Raw genomic sequence first — 19,654 nt, forward strand, 5'->3', positions numbered from 1 at the left:
CAACAGGACTGTGGGACATGATTGATGAGAAGACACCAACAGGCACAGTTAAAGATGCAAATAGTCTTTATAAACTAGCATAAGTAAACTGATGGAGATAACTGACAGAGAACAACACAGCATGCTCCCAGATGAGAGGACAAGAGCCCCAGGGTTGCAAGTCTCCTGTAAGGTGCAGGTTCTGAACCACACGTGTTGTGAACATTTCACCAAGTACAAGGAGCTCACAACTACCACTCACATGGTGTTGGTGGAGTGAGGGGGGAGGGGATTCTTTATACTCTCCTGTTCAGTCCCCATATTCATCTTCCCATTTTCTTCATCTGGAGACTCTTGTTCAGTCTGCCTATTCGCCACACGCAAGGAATAGCTACGAACCCACCCCGGTGTGCATTTGACTGGGCGAATCCAAGACCTTCTTCAAATGCATAGCATCTCTTAAGAGGGCCAAGGATCCGGCTTGTTTCAGGTCCATTTCTGTAGAGGACATGATGTACTTGTTCATTCTAAATAGCTAAAGTTGGGGTTTCCAAACCTGGCTAGTCTGCAAATGGTGACTTCTGGGAAATGTTCTGTTTGAAGATATCGTTAAAAGTTTCATCCAATTTCACTTTGATTGCTTTCAGGCCTTGGCTGATTTTTAATGTCCCCAGCTGATCTAAGCAAGCTGGCAAGTGGAAGCCTAATTATAGCATCTACTTTTGACCACTACAAAGGATGCAGCAGCAGCCAGAACTGCTAAGCTCAGCCAGAGCAGAGCTAATAAAAGAGCCCTAGACCATGGCCCCCAGGATGGTCAGGTTGTGAGGACCCTTATGTAACACCTAAAAGAAACTCTGCAGAGTGACGATGGCAAACACATATATAATAAAAACAGTACACTGAATTCCGCAGAGCTTTAAATTAATTTACTGGGCTAAAAAGTATTCATGTGCATATTGATAAATACTGCATATGTGAGACATGTCATTTATTTAATCTACAGTAATGCTTAGTGTATATATTCATAAAGTTTTAAAATCATACTACTTGATTAAGAGTCCAACGACCCAAGTTCTAGTTCTGGCACCGATGCTACTAGCAAAGAAGCAAGTTTAGCAGCTTCACAGCTCTGGAGTGACTCCCCTTTCTTCATCTATAAATAAAATAAGGCAGTTGGACTAGATTTACATTTGTCCAAGTTTTTTCCTGAAGTTTCCCACCAGCATCACCTGGTGAAACTTATTGAAAAGTGGACTTTTCTGGACTTATCCCAGACTTGGATTGGGAATCTCTAGGGAAGGAACCCAGAATACTTCACTTGTAGAAAGTTACCCCAGTGACACAGAAATACACTAACATTTAGAACCATTTGTTCCGGTAGTCTCTGAGGTCCTCTGTCTTTGACATCAGATGGAGACAAGGACAAAACGACCATCTCTATCTACCTCGACTGGCTCTAAAAAAAAAAGGTAAATTTTTTAAAAATTTATTTTATTTATTTTTGGCTGCATTGGGTCTTCGTTGCTGTGCGTGGGCTTCTCTTGTTGCAGAGCACAGGCTCTAGGAATGCGGGCTTCTGTAGTTGTGGCTTGCAGGCTCAGTAGTTGTGGCGCATGGGCTTCATTGCTCCGTGGCATATGGGATCTTCCAGACCAGGGCTTGAACCCGTGTCCCCTGCATTGGCAGGAGGATTCTTAACCACTGAGCTACCAGGGAAGCCCCAAAAAGGTAAACTTTTTTTAAAAATTTTTATTGGAGTATAATTGCTTTACAATGTTGTGTTAGTTTCTGCTGTAAAGCAAAGTGAATCAGCCATATGTATACATATATCCCCTCTTTTTTGGATTTCCTTCCCATTTAGGTCACCACAAAGCACTGAATAGAGTTCCCTGTGCTACACAGTAGGTTCTCATTAGTTGTCTGTTTTATACATAGTAGTGTATATAAGGAGGGGGGTGGGATGAATTGGGAGATTGTGTAAAAGTTAAATTTTTAAAAGGTAAATTCAATTTGGTCTGAATGGGTTAAATCACCTTCATAGTGCTTTACATTGGGCAACCGAGTCATAAAACATAGATAAAACGAGATCAGTGAAGGACCTCAACATTTTGAGTCAAGAAGACACAGATTTAAATCCTGCCTTAGTTATGTTCTAACCCTCTTCCTTCCTCAAATCCCTGAGCTTCCATTTCCCTGTCTGTCAAGAGTGTATGGTGAGAACAATGCCCACATGGAAGCAACCTAAGTGTCCATCAACAGATGAATGGATAAAGAAGATGTGGTATATATATATACAATGGAATACTACTCAGCCATAAGAAAGAGTGAAATAATGCCATTTGCAGCAGCATGGATGGACCTAGAGATTATCATATTAAGTGAAGTCAGACTGAGACAGACACATATCTTAACACTTATATGTGGAATCTAAAAACTGATGTAAATGAACTTATTTACAAAACAGAAGTAGACTCACAGACAAAGAAAAGAAACTTATCATTACCAGAGGGGAAAGGGGGGAAGGGATAAATTAGGGTTTTGGAATTAACATATACACACTACTATATATAAAGTAGATAAACAGCAAAGACCTATTGTATAGCACAGGGAACTATGTTCAATATTTTGTAATAGCCTATAATGGAGAAGAATCTGAAAAAGAATATGTGTGTGTGTGTGTGTATAACTGAATCACTTTGCTGTACAGGTGAAATTAACACAACGTCGTAAATGAACTATACCTCAATTTTAAAAACTAGTTTTAAAAAACTGTATGATGATGGCAATGCCTATCTCAAGAGTATGATTGCAAAAGTTTCTATAAAAAAGAGTTTAGGAGCGGCAACCTGGTAGGAAGTGCAGGGTCGGGAATGAGATAGGGGATTGGTCTTGAAAACTCATTAGCTTCTCAAGGTCTATTCTATGTGGCTTTGGTAGAAGTGGGAGTGGGGAGGAACTGATGCAGATCTACTAGCACTACTCATATGATTATTATGAGGATTCATAAGAAAATACAGATTTTACACAGCAGAGTATCTGACACAGAAAAAAAAATCAATGAATAACTGTTCTCATTACTGAGTTGGGTTCAGTGAAATTACTGGAATTTTATTCTTTTTGACTGTCAAAAATGGCAATTCCATATGGCTTCAATGTGATATAATTTAATATTGAAATCCCAATATGACATAATCAGTCCATGTCTACCAAATTATTCAGATCCTTTTTAAGTAAGGAAAAGTGAGAGAGGTATTACTGACAATATAGCGATTTTTTTCTTTCATACTGATTTTTTTATTTTAATGAAAATTCAAAAGGCTTTACCTCAGGTCACACTATAGTCATTTTTCTGAATAATGGTAAAAGTGAGGAAGCAGGTAAAAGTTTTGATAGAAAACACCCAGGAGGAAGTCAGATGAGGGATTTTGATGTCTTGTTCTATCATTATAACAGGCTGTCCATCTTGTAGAGCACACCCTGTTTCAGTGACTTTAATTATGACCTGAAACTCTCCTGATCAGATGTTAATGTGGCTCATAGACTCCATTTGGTGCTTAAAAAGTCACAGAATCTCTGCCTGTTGATAACGGATTGCTCCACATTTCCTTCCCTCAGAGGCCACCTTATAAACAAGATCTAGTCATATGGGGCATAAAAATAATCAATGGGGGCTTCCCTGGTGGCACAGTGGTTAAGAATCTGCCTGCCAATGCAGGGGACACAGGTTCGAGCCCTGGTCCAGGAAGATCCCACATGCCATGGAGCAACTAAACCCGTGAGCCACAACTACTGAAGCCCATGTGCCACAATTACTGAAGCCTGCGTGCCTAGAGCCTGTGCTCTGCAACAACAGAAGCCACTGCAATGAGAAGCCCGCTCACCACGAGGAAGAGTAGCCCCCGCTCACCGCAACTAGAGAAAGCCTGCACACAGCAACGAAGACCCAACACAGCCAAAAATAAATAAATAAATAAATTCATTTTAAAAAATAAAAAAATAAATAATGGACCTGCCTGAGCTATTAATACTATGTTACTAACCAGATGAGATATCAATCTAATTTAATTTGCTAATTTCACATTCATGTTTTATCTAACAGCTAAAGTGATGAATGAATCATTTTGACTTTCATATGTTTATACTTTGTTTTTAAATTTCATGGGTGTGTATGCCTTGATTTCTTTTTTTATTTTCCTGTAAGTTCTCATAGAATACTTTGAGAACTTTCTAAATGGAAGAACATATAGGTAAGATTTCCCGAGCTATAACCACTCACCTCAAATGTCTCACCCAGCAAGCATAACATTTGCCACTTCCTGAGTCCAAATACTCAGGATATTACATAAGAATATGAGAACCAAGGCAGAGAAACACAAGCCTAAATATTTCATCAGAATCCCAGAATCACAAAGAATCCAGGTTTGGCTAAATGCAACCATGATCATCACTCTTGGTCAATAATAAACCATTAACTCAAGCATTGTAGCTCTCGGGTGACAGAGGAAAGCAGAGGAAAATAGTATTATTTTAAAATTAGATTTGGTAAGGATTTTCTTGTGTATTTCATGTTCATTTTGTTGCTGTTTTTTGTTTAGTTGAAAGAGGATGAAGGAAGAGAGAATTTTTCTATCTGAACTTTTCTCCACCTCCATCCCTGACTTGATCTCTGGGTCACCCTGGGGAACCCCTATGACACTATTTCTTTGTCTATCAGTGTGTGATATAAGTGAAAAAAGAATGTTGAGAACTAAGAAAAATGGATGTGGGACAGTGATTGTAGGTCTTAAATTTCCTTTGATTTGATTAAGCTTGACATAAGAAACAAACAAATAGGGGCTTTCCTGGTGGCACAGTGGTTAAGAATCCGCCTGCCAATGCAGGGGACACGGGTTTGATCCCTGGTCTGGGAAGATCGCACATGCCACAGAGCAGCTAAGCCCGTGCGCCACAACTACTGAGCCTGCACTCTAGAGCCCGTGAGCCACAACTACTGAAGCCCGCGTGCCTAGAGCCCTTGCTCCACAACAAGAGAAGCCACCGCAATGAGAAGCCCGTGCACCGCAACAAAAGAGTAGCCCCCGCTCAGCGCAACTGGAGAAAGCCCGCGCGCAGCAACGAAGACCCAACGCAGCCAAAAATAAATAAATAAATAAATTTAAAAAAAAAAAAAGAAACAAATAAATAACCAAACCAAACAAACAAAAAACCCATGTCATTTCCAGTTCTGGTTCAGCTTCTGACATGAGACTGGGAAACTGAGAGAGAAAAAACCCTGAAAAGGGTGGGAGAAGCATACTCTAGCCAAGCTAACACTGACCACAAACCATGAAGACAATGAAGTGAAAATCTTGGCACCTTTGGAGATTCAAAGGGAAATGCATTGAGGATGGTCTTAGAGAGAACATGGGGCTTGGGTTCATCACAACCACGAATCTAATTTATATCTCTATACATCTGCCAGTTCTGGACCTTTCATATAAATAAAGTCATACAATATACTGTCTTTTTTGACTGGCTTCTTTCACAGTAGGATTCAGGATGCTAGAGCAGCAGTAGGTAAACTACAACCAGAGGGCCAAATCTGGCCACACACATTTGAGATTTGGGGGGGTTGTTTTTTAGCTCAACTGAGATATAATTGACAAAACTGTAAAATACTTAAAGTGTGCAACATCATGATTTGATATACATATGCATTGTGAAAAGATGTCCACCATGAGTTAATTAACATGTCCATCACCGAACATATTTATACTCTTTTTAAAAAACAACACTTAAGTTCTACTCTCTTATCAAATTTCAGTTATACAACACAATATTATTGACTATAGTCACCATGCTATATATTAGATTCTCAGACTTTATTCATCTTATAACTGAAAGCTTATACCCATTTACCAGTCATCTTATAACTGAAAGCTTATACCCATTTACCAGTCTCTTCCTATTTCTCCCCTCTCTCAGCCCCTGGAAACCACCATCTTGTCTCTGCTTCTCTGAGTTTGACTTTTTTTTGTTTTTTGGGGTTTTTTTTAGATTCCACATATAGGTGATACCATGCAGAATTTGTCTTTCTCTTTCCAATAGTTCATTGGTAGTATATAGAGATGCAACTGATTTTTATATAATGATTCTATAACCTGCAGTTTTACTGAAATTGTTTATTACTTCTAATACGTTTTTTATTGGAGTCTTCAGGGCTTCAAAATATATATAATATCATGTCATTTCTAAACAGAGATAATTTTACTTCTTCCTTTCTGATTTAGATGCATTTTATTTCTTTTCCTTGCCTAATTGCTCTGGCTAGGAATTCCAGTACTGTGTTGAATAAAAGTGGTGAGAATGAGCATCTTTGTCTTGTTTCTGATCTTAGAGGAAAAGATTTCTCCTTTTCACTACTGAGTATGATATTAGCTATACGTTTGTCAGATACGGACTTTAATTATGTTGAGGCACATTCCTTTTATACTTAGTTTGTTTAGAGGTTTTATCATTAAAAGATGTTGACTTTTGTCAAATGCTTTTTCTGCATCTATTGAGATGATCACATGATTTTTACCCTTCATTTTGTTAATGTGGTATATCTCATATTGATCTGTGGATGCTGAACAATCCTTACGTCACATCCCTGGAATACATCCCATTTGATCATAGTGTACTGTAACAGTCCTTTAATGTACTTTTAAATTTGTTTGCTAATATTGTGTTGAGGACTTTCGCATCTATGTTTAGCACCTATGTCTGCTAATATTTTGTTGAGGACTTTTGCATCCGGGATACTGGCCTGTAGTATTCTTTTCTTGTGGTGTCCTTGCCTGATTTTGGTATCAGGGTAATGCTGGTCTCATAAAATGAATTTGGAAGTATTCCCTCCTCTTCTGTTTTTTTGGAAGACTTTGAGAAGAATTAGTATTAATTCTTTAAATGTTTGGTAGAATTCAGCATTAAATCCATCTTGTTCTGAAATTTTCTTTGTTGGGTGGTTTTTGATTATTGATTCAATATCCCTAAAAGTAATTGGTTTGTCCAGGTTTTCTATTTCTTCATGACTTGGTCTTGGTAGATTGTATGTTAGTACTAGGAATTTATCCATTTATTCTAGGCTATCTAATTTGTTGGTTTATAATTGTTCCTGGTAGTTTCTTATGATTCTTAATATTTCAGTGTTATCAGTTCTAATGTCTCCTCATTCATTTCTGATTTTATTTGAGTCCTTTCTCTTTTTTTCTTGGTCTAGCTAAAGGTTTGTCACTTTCGCTTACCTTTTAAAAAAAAAAAAACAGCTCTTAGTTTTATTGTCTTTTTAGTTTCTACTTCATTTTTTTCTGCTCTGATCTTTAGTTATTTTTTTTCTCCCGCTAAATTTGGGTTTACTTTGTTCCTCTTCTAGTTTCTTGAGGTGTAAAATTAGGTTGTGCAATTCAGACTTGTTTTTCTTGGAAACTATGTATTCAGGCTCCTTTCAGGGAAAGAGTGGGAAATAGGCATTTTTGCCTGCTCTCTTTGCACTGAGCCCTGGGGGAGAGCCACAAGGGCTGCTCAGGTCCCCATTAAGATCTACTTCTTTATATGCTATAGTCTTGTGGGTCTCGTGGATGCAGACTCCACTGGCTTTCAGAGCAAGGGGCCCAGCCCTCAGATGTCAGCCTTGAAGGTTATCAGCACTGTATGTGTGGCCCAAACACTTCACTCTTCAGGCAGAAGCTGGGATTTAGCGGTTCCCTCTTGACTGTATGGTGTTGTGCTGGGGTGGGATTGTTCTCAGCCTTTCTTACCTGTCTTGATGTGGGTATTTTCTTACTCTCCAGCTGTATAGGAGACATTCATCTCATTTCTGGATTTCCTTCAGAAGGAATTGCTTCATGGGTAGCTGTACATTCAGTGCGCCCATGAAGGAGGGAAGTTCAGGAGCCTCCTGTATCACCTTCTTGGTCCTTCCCTCCACACCCATTTGTTTGCATGTTATCTATGGCTGCCTTCATTCAACAGCAGCAGAACTGAATTGAATTAAGTAGTTGCAACAGAGAACATATGGCTCACAAAACTGAAAATATTTACCATCTGACCCTTTACAGAAGAAGGTTGCTGATCTCTGGACCGTAGTAATTCAAAAGGAAGGGAAGAATATCACAACAAAAGCAGGAAATTATGAATAAGCATAATACATTAGCAGGCAGAAAGGACATCAATCTGCTCTAAGCAGGATACCCTGAAAGTAATGAGTGGGGGAAGGAAACTGTCAGGTTGGAAAGTCCACATTATAAGTATAAATAGTCTTGACTACCAGATCAAAGTGTTTTCACTTCTTTCTGTACGTAGAAAAACAAGCCATTTGAAGGGTCTTTCCCTAGTATTATGAGCTTGTTATTTTAATTGAGCAGTTATATAAGATAAACTAAATAGGAAATCCCCAGAAAAACTTACCTTCAGGATGCGTTATAGAGAAGACTGGAAATGGACCAACTCGGGTAAAAACTAGGATTCCCTTATACTCCATTCTAGTTCAAAGATTGCCTCTTCTCCGTAAGAGTGAACCATTTATCGATATTTTTTTCCAAAGTGAACCACTTAGATTTTCTTACTCCAAGCATTTTTCCTCTCCTTCCTCGTTTTTTCTACTTTCCCCCCTTAACTTACTGCATAAAGCTCTGCCAGCTTGGATCAATTCTTAAAGCCTCAGAAGAGACATCTCTTGCTGAAGCTGTATTTGCTACTCAGCAGCAGCCTGAAAGTTAATAATGGGACCCTATCACCAAATAACAACCGTTACTTTCCTCCTAATGTCCCTGAAGCATTATTAAAATGTAGCACTTACAGCCCCTTATAGGCAGGTTACCTCTGTAAAAGGTCATCTGCAAGTACCTTAAAAATATGCCACAAGGAGCTGTGAGATTATGTGCTGAACCATTCATTACCCAGCGTCTTACATCAAACGGTCCCATTTTAAATTTATCCACTCTCTCTTAAAAATGGCAATGGAGGGCTTCCCTGGTGGCGCAGTGGTTGAGAATCTGCCTGCCAATGCAGGGGACAAGGGTTCGAGCCCTGGTCTGGGAAGATCCCACATGCCGCAGAGCAGCTGGGCCCGTGAGCCACAATTACTGAGCCTGCGCGTCTGGAGCCTGTGCTCCGCAACAAGAGAGTCCGCGATAGTGAGAGGCCCGCGCACCGCGATGAAGAGTGGCCCCCGCTCGCCACAACTAGAGAAAGCCCTCGCACAGAAACGAAGACCCAACACAGCCATAAATAAATAAATAAATAAATTTTTTTTTTAAAAATGGCAATGGAATCTTCTCTGGTACATGTTCATTCACAGCAGAACACATCCCCCATCTCTCTCAGTTTTCTAAATGTTTTGAGCATTCCTTGGGCTTAGGAATGCTAACAAATCAAATGCTTAGGCAAGTGAGCTTTACTTTCAATGAGTCTTAGTGCTCTTTTCCATGACCTGAAAGATACCAAGGGTCTTCACGATCCCATAGACTATCCATAACCCCCTACTTCAACCACATTTTAGCTTTCTTTTCTCAACAGTATCTTATGCTCTAGACTTTACCCAATTTCTGCTTCTCCCAAAATACTGACACATCGAGGAAGTTCCAGGTTACACTCTCCGTATTAGTCAGCTTGGTCTGCTTCAACAAAATATTATAGACTAGATGGTTTAACAGTAGAAATTGATTTCTCACTGCTCTGGAGGCTGGGAAGTCCAAGGTCAAGATTCCATTCTTGATGAGTGGCCTCCCACTTTGAAACCAAGGAGGCATCCTCCTTGATGATCTTTGAATTGCCTCTGAGGTCATTTGTCCCTTCTCTTGGAGAACAGGGCATGTTCACAGCCAAACAAATCTACGGTCTTGTCCCGTAGGATCTAAGAAATCTGACAGACTTCCTTCATTTCTGTCTCATCTCCATCCCTTCAGTTCACACTGGCAATGTCTCTGCTGGTTATACCCATGGCTAATGAGATCCATATGGCTGGTCAGATCCGTGGTTCACACTCATAATAATGTCCTTATCAGTTGCTCAGCCACACCCTTAGTGTTCACTTCAGAACAAGATTTCTCATTTTTTACAATACAGATAAGTTGAGAATTTCCCAAATATTTAATTCTGATTTCTTTCATTTAACAATTCCTTCTCCAATTCATTTCTCTCTTCTGGATTTTACTATAAGCAGCCGGGGAGAACCAAGCCACCCCTTCAACACTTTGCTTAGATATCTCAGATAAAAAACATCCAGCTTCCTTACTTACAAGGTTTACCTTCCACAAACACTAGAATACAGTTCAACCAAGTTATTTGCCAGTCTATAACATTATCACATGGATCTCCTTTTCTCCAGCCTTGGATCCCATTTCAGTCCTGAAATACAACAATCAGCCTTCAACCCCCTAGGCAGGAAATTACAAGATTCTTCTCTGAAAAATATGACCAGCCCCCCCTGCCACCAAATAAAAATCTATAAATACCAATCTTTGGGGGTTCTCTTGCAAACAGCTCATTCAGATCATCCTATAGTGAAGCTATACTCTCAGAGCCTCTGATAGATTTCTAGACCCTGATCCTTAGTCATGAGCAGACAATTCTGGATTACTTGATACCTAAGGAAAGCCTTTAACGTAAAAAATAGAGACAACACAATCAAACAAAAAATATAAAGGAACTAACACAGGGAGAAGAAAGTTGTTGAGATAAGATTAAAATGATTTTTTTTAATATCAGTGGACTAATAATAGAAAATATTCCATCCATGAAGCAAGAACAGGATATTCGAAGAAAGAAAATTCAGAGAACAAATTAAAACAACTCATAAATTAAAAGCATGCTAGGAATCAAGAGTTTCAGAAAAAAAAGATAAAATATACGCTTGAAGAAACCTCCAGGAAGTAGAGCATAAACAAAAGAGATGAAAATGAGAAAGTAAAGATAAGAAAACTGAAGGTCCAACCCAGAAAAACAAATTGAAATTAAAAGAGTTCTTGGAAGAGAAAAGAGAGGAATAGGACAGGAAGAATCATGAATAAACTAGTTTAAGAAAACTTCTCAAAACTAAAGGACAGTTTCCAGGTTGAAAAGTCCTACAAGAATCCAGCAAAATGCCTAATAATACAGAAGGCATAATATTGTAAAACTTCACCTCACTGGTGTGTTGGAGTACCAGTTGATGGTGTATTAAGTTAAGAATATTCAGATTACGACCTGCTGAATGAGGAGGCACAACGCACCCACCCACCCATGGGCCAGCAGGTAGCTCCCCCTCGCATCCCAGCTCCCACCTCGGAGAAGTGAAAACTCAGGGGTTGTTTTGATGAAAGACCCAGAACATTCACACAAAGGACATAAAGTCAAAGATTTATTACTTAGAGATCCCACAAAGAGGAGAGGGGAGATGCAGTGAGCTGGGGGAAGGGCAACCCTCCATCCCAGGTCACAGGCAAGCAGGAGATGGCAGGGTACCAAGCCCCTGTTATTAATAAGGTGGTTGGGACAGAGGTCACTAATTTTTCATCGGCTCAACTGTAAATGGTTATTTTAAAAGATGCCCTGGGAAAAGCAATGGCAGAGCTCGTGATAGGAATCCTAAGCTCAGGTCCTTCCTAAATGTCCAGACTCTGGGCGTGAGCAGGATTGTCATACATACATGTAAAACACCTAGGCAGCAACTCAAAAGAGCTGTTTTCTCATTACCATTTGGAGATAGTAGAAGATATTTAACTACCCCAGTTAGAAGAAAAAGAGTCTTCAGATTTCTGAAAAGCAACACTGAAACCTGTTATCAATGCCTTCACAGTTCTGAAGAAAAACAATTTCCAACATAGAATTCAATACCCAGGCAGACTACCAATCAAGAATAAGAATACACTGAAAATATTTTCAAATCGATCAGTTCTCAAGCTATTAACCTCCCACAAATTTCTTTCATAGAAAGCTATGAGGAGATTTTTTTTTTTTCCCCAAAATGAAGAAGTAAACTAGGACAGAATACTTTATGGGACATAAGAAACAAGAGATAACAATACAAGAGAGAAGCAGAGAACCACCAGGATGATGGTGAAGAGGGTTCCCAGTATAACTGCTACGCACCAAATGCAGAGAGTAATGAGTCCAGATTGAAGCAAGTTCCAAAATTTGTGGCCAGGAACAGTGCAGGGCCCAAATTTACAGCCAGCTTTTCCTCCAGAGTGAAGTGTTAAGCATACTAAAATTAAGAGAACAATCACTTTTATTGGTGGCATCCATCATGGTGACAGTGTATGGCTAAGACTAAATGACAAGACAATAAAGAAATATGTTCCTATCAGAATGCTTACATCAAAGCCTGTTTTCTCTGTTTTAATCAATGTCCTGGCAAGAGCTATCTCCATCCTATAAACTACAATGCAGAATAAAGCACAAATCTGTTTAAATAAAAGGAATTCTCCTATGTGCACAGTAGCTTATATATACATGGAATATTTCTGAAGGATTCTTTTTTTTGGGGGGGATACTGAATGTTTATTCAAGACTAGTATGCAAAACCTTTACAAATAGTCCCATGGAGGACTCACAAATATTTTAAATTCAGGATGTGGATTTAACATTCACAGTGCATAAGACAAAAGGTATATCAACTATGTATCTGCAACTTAATGTGGAAGAGAATTTTACTTTAGCAAATACTTTCTTTACATTGAGGAAAATGTCCTTAAACATATCTTCTTTAATTTTAGTATACTCAGAGTAGGGAAAAAACAGTGTTTCCTTTTATACAGGTCTCAAGAATTAAATAAAATTGACTCCACAGATCATGGTTAAGAAACACATGGTAAAGAACGGTTTCAAAATACTTATATTTTTGTTTTCAATTAAATTCCCCCAAATTGATTTTCTTTAACAACAAATAGTCTTTATTCCACTTGATAACATTTTTCATGTTAAGCAATATTATATGCTTGTCCTCTTTAAACATTTAAAACAATTAGGACATAGAGGCATTATCTAAAGTTTCAAACTGATAGAGAAGTCAGTTTACACACCTTCGTATTATGAATAGTGAATAAAACAAGGTACATTCTGCTGTGAATGTAATGAGAAAAAGTACTCTCAGCAATAAAGTAGCCCTCTCTCTTTACCATTACTTTAATTCCATCACACAGAAGGCAAAGAAAACAATTCGAATACTTCAATATCTGCTAAGGATGATCTATGGCCCTTGGAGTATATGTATGCGTGGACACACCCCACACACACATCTACGTAAGTATGTATGTCTGTATGTATTTAATCAATACAACTGGAGGAATCACATACAACCATGAAAAAATACAATAAAAGCAATAAATGAAAAATACTAAGTGAATAAAAGTTAACATAAGCCATAGGAGATTTCAGAGAAGGGACAGGCCCATGGATAAGAGATTAAGACTTCAAGGTGAAAGTGAGATTTGTTCTGAACCCTAAAGGACAACTATAACTGTGAAAAGCTGGGAGATGAAGGTAGGATATTCCAGCTTCAGAACTGTGAATTAAGATTTTCAAAGACGCATGCTCACCAAAGCATTTCCAGGAAAAAAAAAATGGTAGAGCACAGTGGAAGGGGGAAAAGAGGAATCTACGGAGGAGACCTTATATGCCTTTAAATTTGAACTCGATTCTGGAATTACCAATGAACCATTAATGGAATTTAAACCGAGAAGTGATATGATCAAAGCAGTCCCTTAAGGTCAAAAGGCAGGTATGCAGGCAATATTGGATAAGGAAGAGGCTGAAGGCAGTAAGTCATAATCAGAATGGTTTAGGAGAAAGTGACAGATTTAATATACTTTTGTTTATACTACTGGCATACAAAGGACAGGGAAGAATGCCAAAAACTCTTAGCCTATCACAGGTATGACTCACTTAACAACAATGTGGTTTTTGTAAATCCATTAATACCCAGAGATATTTTGATCTTTTGATTCTCAGTAATTCAAGGCCCACACTTATTGGTGAACTTCAGCTTCCTTATCAGAGAGCTAGGATCTCTAAAGCAGTATGTATGTAATAGTGTTACCTAGCTTCTTTAAGATACCCCAGGGCTAAATGTGAATCTGTATCCTCTAGCAGTGGCTCTCAAGCTTTTTATTGAGCCTAAGAATTACCAGGGAAGCTATGTAAAATGCAGATTTCTAATCCTCATTTTAGACCTACAGAATACATGTTTTTTTAAGAGGTATCCCAGGTAATTCCTCGAGTCCATCTTAGACAAGTCATCTAAGCTCCCTAGCTTTGGTATCATTACCTGTAAAATAGGTACAATATCACTATCTTACAGAGGTATGAGAATTAAATGATATAATATGTATTATTAAGTATCCAGGAATAGCCCTGGCACTTTGTAGATGCTAATATGATAGCTCTACCTTCTCCTTAACATGTTAATTTTGGATTTACTGATACTAGGTTTCTTAAGACTAGAGGATAGTTTCCCAGTAGACTTACAGACTCCCTATTTGTTCTATTAACTAATAAAAGAATATGGCACTTTAGGAGAAGCTTTTCTCTTCCTCTTTTTTTTTCCACTGCAAATAAGGTAGTTCTATGTGCTTTTCTTCTGTCTTTTCTCACAAAAAAGACTGGCCTTCAAACTTGGATCAAACAAGCAACAGAGAAAGTAAGCCAAAAGGAGTGAAGAAAGATGAACTGTTAAGCCCATCCACTTCCAGAACTCCTCCCTTCAACTTTTCTCCTCTTCTTGCCAGTTCCTTGGCAAACTGGACAAGGCTGTGATGGTTAAGAGTTGGGGCTAGACACAGGGGTGCTGGAGGTGCTACCACCCTTCCAGTGTGTGCTTAACCTCCTGGTTCGCAGAGGGCAATGGCACGTATTCACTTGGATGCTAAAGGCAAGCCCGTTTCTTGGCCAGGGGGTCTGACTACATGAGGCAGGACACTGTACCAGAGGCCTCACATCTGACTCTCATTTAGAGTCCAGAAGGCCCACTCCTGCAACCATATCCTACATCCTGGCCTTTTAGTTACTTCTAGGAGGTCTTGTTGGTATATTAAGGAAGGGAAATAGGGTCAAATCCTAGCTTCACCACTGACTGAGCTGTGTAACACTGAACAAGTTATTTAACCCCAAATTCAATTTTCTCAAGTTAATTTGAAGCTGTTCTGTAGGCAGTGGGGAACTGATGGTTTTTGAGGAGGAAAGTAACAATCAAAATTAGCTCCCTTAACTTGCTGTGTGGCACAGGGAGCTCAGCTCGCGGCGCTCCGTGATGGCCCAGTTGGGTGGGATGCAGGGGGGTGGGGGTGGGGGTGGGGAGGGAGGGAGGTCCAAGAGGGAGGGGATGTGTGTATGTGCATGGCTGATTCACTTCACCGTGCAGCAGAAACCAACACAACATTGCAAAGCAACTATACTCCAATAAAAAATTTAAAAAAAAAAAAAATTAGCTCCCTTTCCCAAAAACAGTGCCCCTCCCATAAAAACCAAACACAGACTAATTTTTTAATTTACATTTTTTCTGTTCAAATAAAAAACTAGAGTTAAACTCTCAAAGTCTAAATTAGACTAAATATAAAACTGCTATACAACCCACTGAATGGATTTATCGTTAGTGTCCCTAAAAAGTATCTAGTCATCTTCCACCTTTTTCCTTTTTTCTAAATTCATTCTGCTCCAGTCTTCACTATCATCACATGCACTTTATTCCATCAAAGATTATTTTTCAGGATCAACCTACCTGAATAATCATTAAGCCTCTTTAGAGCTTTCCCAAACTTAAACTTTGTCATTTTGATTATACACCCCAAAGCATGACTTTCCTCACTTTTTTTGTTTAGTACCAGAATGTTCTAAAAAGAAACAATAAAAGTTGTTTATTTCCCTAAAAAGAAAGAGCAGTATATCCAATGGCTATTAAGTTAACCACTTAATAAAACACATCAAAAACTACTCATCCTTATGTTAATTAACTGAAATTAGAACATAATGAATTAGTTAACCTAATACTTTGCCATTTACTTCATGCTTACAAGATTACGCAAGAAACCAAAATGGCTTCTCGTAACTTGTTTGCTTGGCAAATACTTCACATTTCAACCCCACATCCATACAGAGAGAGAAAATCCAAACATACTCTCCTTACCTAAAATCAGCAGAGAAGGCTAAAAACATTATTTAGGACTTTTTTAGACCTTGAAAAACAGTTACACTTCCAATGTGTATTTAAATTACAAATCAGTTTTTATTCTGTGACATTGCTTCAACTTAAGTTGATCATAGTTAAATTGACTGGGCTACTGCTTCATCTTTCAAGTCAGATGGAGGTTCTTTTGCATCAAGGCTCTTATTCAAGATTTCTTCTTCTGCAAAACTGACTGTTAAATTAGGTAGAAATTCTCCAAGACTACATGGTACTGTGGTCCTCAATCTTTGTTCCACTGGAGAAAACTTAATTCGTGGTGAAATAGACCGTCTTCTTTCACCAAGGGACATGTGTGAAGATGGTTTTGTATAGTCAGTGTGCAAATCATGAGTGCCCAAAAAGTTAAGCATATCATCAATTTGCATGTATTGGGAAGTAAGGCTCAATTCAGGTTTGTCTTTCAAGTGTTTCAGGATTAGAGAGGCAAATTTCTTCCCTTTGCTTGGACAGCGATTTCTTCAGAGCCTCATATCCACTGCAAGTAGCCTGTAAATTAAAGTCTGATTCTGGAGTAGTCTGTCTTCCTTCCACAACACCTTCTGGGAAAATGCCACTGTGCATAGGACTATTTGCTTCCAGTTTAAAATTGGCGTCTGTACTACTGGAGCTATTAAGACTTAAGTGACCAACTTCTTCTGGAAGAGTTTCATGTAATGTGCCAAAATCACTATCTTTAAAACTGGAACTAATTCCACTTGATACCTGAAGAGAGTTCTGTAACATACTTTTATGCATGGAAAGATCTCTGTAAAAAGCTTTCGAGTGGTCTGATATTTTAATACACTATTCTTCACTGCTACCTATCATATCTCTCCTATTGCCTATAGCAGGGGACAATGTCTCTATTTGGCTAGTTTCTAAAAGCTTGTTCTGTAAAGCTGTACATTCCAAATCTTGCTTACAAATTATGTCCTTATTTAACAAATCTACAGATGCTGTGTTGTTGGTTCACCTATGTAACTGGCCACCACAGGTTTCTGAAGCACACACTTGAGGCAATCTGAAACAACTTTCTCTTCAGGCAAATGAGAATGGCTAGAATCGGACACAGTGGTTGCTGAGAAAAAACTGGCCATGTTAAACTCTTTTTGATTATGCACCACAGGTAAGGATTCTGGCAATACTTCTGTATGTTCAGTATCCATTTGAATTGGTTCTGTACTTCTGTTATCTTCTATTTTAACAGCTTTTCTCCATGAGCTCCTAATATCACTTATCAAGCTTTCTGGAGTTCAGGGAACTTGATTCCTTGTTAAGAACGGGTTAGAAACTAGAGAGTCAATTAGTTCCTCTAACATTACTTCTTTTTCTTTAGAAGGTTGTGGTGAATCAGATAAAACTGCCCTTGCAACCTCTTCTACCAGATGATCTTGATCTTTTTGGAATGGATCACTTTTTTAGCTGGCAGAGACGCTCCAAATGCGCTACTCTTTGCAATATTTGATGATGAAGAGTCTTCCACTTCAAATTCTGGTGTTTTCTTAGAATCTGTTTCATTTTTCTCTCTAGGAGATGTCAACTTCCTGTCATTTTCAAGTAGTGTAACACTGTTTCTATCTGATGGTGAAATGAGCTGCCACAGGAAAGAAGCAGGGCCCTTGGCTAGATCACACTTAGTTTCCAATATATCACTTGCCCTTCTTGCAATCATTTTCCTGGATATGTTGCTTAGGTGTATCTGGAAGTGAAGCAGGGTACTGCAAAAGAATACTCTTCGCATATGCTTCTTCTGAGGCAGGATCAAACGAAAGGGGAGACATAGGTGGTAAAAGATCCACAGCTGGAGTCCAACCTTTAATTAGACTGAAAGGAGACAGGCCGAGAAATTCTTTCCAAATTTTATGCCATTCTTCTTGTTTTTCAACAACAGAATGTCTTACAGTTGTGAGATCTTCTTTTATTTTATACCTCATATGCTTCAGATCTGACAATCTTTCTCTCTGAAATTTGGTCTCTTTTTCAAGGAAGTGAAGGTCTTCTGTCAGTCTTGCTTGGTCAGCCTGACAATATTCATATTTCATTACTTTCAAGACTTCATTTAATAACTGAATAACTGTTAAGAGATTCAATTTTCCAGCCTCATAAACATTTCCTATGTGCAACTGACACATTTGTTTCTCAATTTTGTCAGTTAAGAGCCTTGGAATATCGATAGCAACATTAGTTCCATCTAAAGGATATTGGTTAAAAAGACTAAGGACTGAACTAACAACTTCTCTCTCTTTTTCCAAAAACATGAATGTTTCATTCACTGAAGCCCACAAAGACCGAACCTTTTGAATTTTCTCTTGTATATTACTTTGGCCATCGTAGGGTTCCATTTTTTTAATTTGGTTTTGCTGTCCTGTACATTCTGATCTCAAATTTCGTGCTTGTTTAACTGACAATTGTGCATTTTCCTGGCATTTTCAGGTAACGCAATCTTCTCTTTGCAAAATTTGTAAAAATCTGTTACGTGCTACATGGCATCTGGCAATGCACTTGTGCAAATCTTGTGGCTTTACATTAAATGTCTCTGTAAAACGCACAGAAGAATTTTTAGAATGGGTTTTTATATACTTTGTTGCAACAAATCTTGCAAAGTGATACATCAGATGAATAAACTTAGGACCACCAGGAGAAAGAAATAGTGAACCCACAACTTGAGGAAAGCTACTTCCACATTCAGCAGAAATCTTTTTTAACCATTCACAGCAATGTTTTCGGAATTCAGTGTCACTCTTTTGGTCAAATGGAGGCCAACAAAGTTTGAAAACTTCTTTACTGAGAGACTGGTCAAGAGTTTGAAACAAAAAATAAGAAACTATTTGAAAGGCCTCAAGGTTCAACTTGTCAAACATGTTCACTCCGAGGTCCGTGTGCGACACCATCTTTCCACGGGCTACGGTCGCCGAGCCCAGCTCGAAGCCGAGCGCCTGCAGATACATCCAGAGATGCTCCCTCTCGAAAGCAGTGACCCAGGCTGAGCTCATCTCTGCGGTAGGCAGGGCCCGACAAAGGAAGCAAGCGCAGGCTCCAGCTACCGAGAGGGCCCCTCAGGCTTTTTCCCTGCGGGCAGCCTGGCGTGACTGCGACCACTCCATTGCCACTGCCTGATCCTCTCTCGCCTGGAACCATTTCGCCTCAAATGCCTCAAGTGGCCTGAGACTCTAAAGTCGCAGGGAAATAGAGCCTCTCAGGGTAGTACGGAACAGCGGCCAAAGGGAAGTCCTGAAGAATTCTTTATAAGCTGGTAGCAGTATTAGCCCCCAGGAAAAGGAACTCGGGGGCTAGAGGGGAAAAGCTGATTGAAGACTTACTTTTTACAATTTACCCTTTTGATCTTTTTAAAGATTATAATATGTTCCTGTATTATACAATGACTAAATGATTAAAATAAAATATATTTCCTACTGATTATTATAAATACACACACTTTTGATTCAGTGATTTTATTTGTGGGAATTTACCCAACAAAGAAACCTAAATGTGTACAAGATGACATGGGTAGGT

At 38.8% G+C, this 19,654-nt stretch overlaps 1 pseudogene; it reads right to left on the minus strand.

The window, feature by feature from the left end:
• Window positions 1–16,239: 16,239 nt before the first annotated feature.
• On the minus strand, window positions 16,240–19,134 carry LOC118897804 (annotated as a pseudogene).
• Window positions 19,135–19,654: the final 520 nt, after the last annotated feature.

Source organism: Balaenoptera musculus, chromosome 7, assembly GCF_009873245.2.
Source record: "Balaenoptera musculus isolate JJ_BM4_2016_0621 chromosome 7, mBalMus1.pri.v3, whole genome shotgun sequence".
In the NCBI taxonomy this organism is placed as follows: Eukaryota; Metazoa; Chordata; class Mammalia; order Artiodactyla; family Balaenopteridae; genus Balaenoptera; species Balaenoptera musculus.